Here is a 4,469-nt window from a genome sequence, read left to right on the forward strand (position 1 = left end):
CATATCCTGAGACTGTGACCCCTGGTTCCAGACTCCCAAACCAGGGAAAACATCCTCCTTGCATCCAGTCTGTCTAGCCCTGTTAGTGTTAGGGTCACTTTCTTGTCTTCAAATAATTATACAAAGTAATGAACATGGTATGCTGTACCATGTCAGCGGGTATGTACCATGTCCATTATTTTGTGCAACTTTCATAGAATAGCACCATTAATTCAGGCCAATGTCTCCTCTCTCTGAAGTCTCCTGTCTTCTGTTTGCTTGACACCAGTGTCAGTTTTCAGTCTCATCCACAGGCATAATCAGGCAATGACTTCTGATGACTTCAAATTAATAGACCTGTCAAACTGCAAGTGAATATGAATCATCCCTTGAAGGTTAAATGGTATTTCATTGTTACTTCTTACTCTGGTTCAGACATCCTGTCCAGTTCCTAATCCAGATCTACAAGCCCTGTTATCCTGCTGATTTAACCTTTGAGAGCTAAGTTTTACTCAATAGTAGCATTGTTAACATTTAACTGAGCCTTCATTCTACACCTCTTTCTACCCCCCCTCCACCCCCCACTCTAGGCCCTGCTCCATTGGAATATTGGAACAGGAGGTGGCCATTCTGCCCCTCGAGACACTTCTGCCATTCAATGAGATCGGACTGATCGGCGACCTAACTCCTCATACCTGCCCTTGCTCCAACCCACCACAGATCCCTCAATATATTTGGTCAACACAAATCCATCAATTTCAGATTAAATAACAATTCACCCAGCATTGGTTGCCATTTGTGGAAGAGAGTTCCAAACTTCTGTCACCCTTTGTGTGCAGAAATGTTTGCTAACTTCACTCATGAAAGGCCTAGCTCTAATTTTTAGGCTATGTCTCCTAGTCCAAAATTCCTCAATTTACTTCAATACCCTAATACAATAGCTCCAGTTTAACTCTGGGGCCAGGTACCATTCCAATAAACCTATGCTGCACTTTAAGGCCAATATATCCTTCCTAAGACGTGGTGCCTAGAACTGCTCACAGTACTCCAGGTGTGGCCTAATTAGGGCTTTGTGTAGCTCAAGCTAACTTCTACCACCTTGTATTCTAGACCCCCAAATATAAAGGCCAGCATTCCATTAGCCTTTATGATCACTTATTATACATCTCCATGACATTTTAATGATCTACATACATAGATTCCCTGAGTCTCCTTGGACTCCAGTTTCTAGCTTTTCACCATTCAGAAAGTACATTGTTCTTTCCTCTTTTTGTCCACATATTCACATTTTTCTTACATTGAAATTAATTCAATTTGTTATTTTTACCTATTCACTATATCTATTAATATCTCTTTGAAATTTTATGCTTCCATATATATTCCTAAAAATGCACCTACCTTTGTGTCATTGAAAAATGTGGATATGTGGCTTTCTATCCCATCATTAAAGTTGCACGATAACTACATTGGATATTTGAGACACCAACACAGATCCTTGCAGAACAAGCCAATATCATAATGAGGCTAATAACTTGCCTTCAATTCCACGAGCTTCAACATTAGTTAATAAACTCCAATGAGGGATTTTATCAAATGTCTTCTAGAAGTCTATAGCAGCCGTCGAAGTCGCCTGGCCACTAACTTAGTTGCAGCTTTAAAAAAATCAATCAGGTTCATCAGGCATGAGCTACCCTTTAGAAATTCATGCCAATTTTCTCTGATCAGCTGAAAATTTTCAATGTGTTCAGTCATTCTATCCTAAATTATTGACTCGAATAATTTAATGACATAAATGTTAGGCCAACTGGTCTATAATTCCCATGTTTCCCTCTCTCACCTTAAGAAAGGTGAACATGAAGAACATGAAGTGGAGTGACATGCATTTTCCAAGCTAAAGGAATGGTTCCCGAATCAAGAGAACTTTGGAAGATAATGGCCGGGATTTTCCGCCCTCGCCTGCTGCCAGGATTTTCCAGTCTTGTTGAAAGTCAATGGACTTTTGGCTGGCCCACTGCATCCGCCGCGGCAGGGCCGGAAAATCCCAGCTAATAGTTAGGACATCGGCAATCACCTATTTCCTATAAGACCATGGGATGGAAGCCATCTGGTCCAGGGTATTTGTCACACTTTTGTGCTATTATTTCCTTCATTTCTGTTAATTTATTGTTAAGTTTCCACTGCCTGCTTACCTCTAGTTATATCATGGAAATAATTTCATCTGCAATCACTAAGGCTAATCCCACTTTAGCAATTTATCTATGATTCCTGTAGACCTTATAACCTGTTACATTTAGTTCCCAGTCCTGACTGCCTTGCAGCCTTTCTCAGAAGTGGTCACCAGCTTAGACTCTCCAAGTTGAATTTGTGCTTGTAGTTCATTCAATTTGTTCCTTATGCTCCTTCTGTTTATATAGCAAACACTTACAGCCTAAACTACTGCTCTAATGTTTTTCCCACACATTTCTTACTTCTCTCTCCTGATTTAATTACTTTGCAACATAATCAGAAATCCTAGAACATGACGGAGTAAGATTATCCTCTTCAGGCAGTAGGGATTCAGATTGTGATCTCAAGTGCAATACTTCCTCCAAATGTGAAGGAACAAGTAGGCGAGCTAGTACAGGTTTGATCATTCTCGCCTTCTCCTACATTGCTCAGCGAAGTGGTTCTACTCCTCCCTTTACCAACACACCTGCATCAGTGGAGACATCTCTTCCTGAGACCATCCAATCATTCCAAGAGTCCATATTCCTCATCCATTTTTCATTGGTCTGTTGTCCCTTATTATCATCATCTGAAAATGTCGGATCAGCTTTCCTGTCCATGCTGATAACCAGCTTTATCGTTCCACCATTGCCCTTGGCCCCACCACCACCTCTGCTCTGGCTGACATGAAGTGACGAGGCAAAAATTTCCTCTAACCGAAAATAAGAAAGACCAATGTATGTTATGTCTCCCACCATTAAGACCATTCTCTCACCACTGACTCCACCCCTGTCTCAACTCAGACTGAAGTAGACTGTGCAAAACATTGGCTATCTGTTCAAAATAGATCTGAATTTCAATCTCTGCATGGTATCCATCGCTGACTACTTACTCCCACTTCCAGAACAATGTTCAACACCTCCTCCACCTCATCACTGCCGTTGCTGAAAACCTTCACCATGCTTTCAGCATCTTGGACTCAGTTTCTCCTGCTGTTCTCCCATTCTGCATCCTCCAGAAACCCACCTGAACTTTACCACTCTTCACTGCCCCTATTCTTGTACACTTCTAATAGGAAGGTGGGAACAGGAGGAGGCCATTCAGTCCCTCAAACCTGCTCCATCATTCAATAAGATTATAACTGTTCTGTATCTTAACTCCAACTGGTCTTGAATATTCCAATTGTCCCAGCATCCTATTTTCTTTCTCTGTCATTCTTTGTTTCTTTCTCAATCCTTAAATCTCATTGTCGAAGGTGATACACTGTTGGTTCTGTCATTCACTGTGGCCCCACGTTCTCTCTTGTCTTTGTAACTCTGTAACTAGCTCACACTTCCAGGAAGTCAGGCTGCAATTATATTCTAGCTGAAAGGTGCAGAAAATGGCGTACACTGCAAGATATGCTCCCTATCAGCAAGATCCAGTCCAATACATTTCTGTGGAAAGAAAACATCAAAAAAAATTTGATAATCTGAGTTTATGTGGTAGAAAATCAGTGCTCAAAATGCTTTATATAACACTAGGCACAGCATGTTGACCTTGTAAGATTCTTTAACCTTAATGCTTTCATATAAAGGGTGCATTTCTAAGGTTGGGGTAATTACTTCTGTTAGGAAAGACACCTTTTGTGGAGAGAGTGTTGCACTCTCCAGGATGATTTGCTTTATCCATAGCAGTCTTGGTTGCAAACAAGCCCTTGGCGGCTTAAACAGAGATACACACTGCACAAAACAAAGGGTTATCAAAGGGTTTACGACCCCCAGGATATCATGTTGGGAGGGGTGGCAGGGGAGCATGGTAAAATTCAGCACCGTGCCAGCGACTTTGTATTTTACCCACGGCGGTGGGGGTCCACATTCACCTGCCAGCTTTATGGCTGGCCAGGAGGTTGGCATGGGTGCCTCCATTTTGCACAGCTTTTACTCATCAGAGGCTCACCCCACAATGTAATCTATCCCAGAGATTTTGCCTCCCACCTGTGTCTTTGGAAACGGGCCCGACAACCCCCCCAACTCCCTCGCCAGGGCTGCCAGACACCAAAACGTCGGACTCACTTGAAATTCTGTTCCCTGTGACGCTACTAAACCAAGAGAGCTGCTGACAGATCTGTGAGGCGGAACTTCGTCTCCAATGGGGGCTAATGCCTCAAGCCGATTAAAAGGCTGACAGGACCCCACCCAGTGTAAAATTCAACCGAAAATGTATGTTTGTATTTTGCTTTTTCCTCAATATTACAGCACCCTCTTGTGGAATTAAATGCATTGAGAGTAAGTGCTGTGTACAGA

Source organism: Cetorhinus maximus, chromosome 8 (assembly GCF_964194155.1).
Source record: "Cetorhinus maximus chromosome 8, sCetMax3.hap1.1, whole genome shotgun sequence".
Taxonomy (NCBI): Eukaryota; Metazoa; Chordata; class Chondrichthyes; order Lamniformes; family Cetorhinidae; genus Cetorhinus; species Cetorhinus maximus.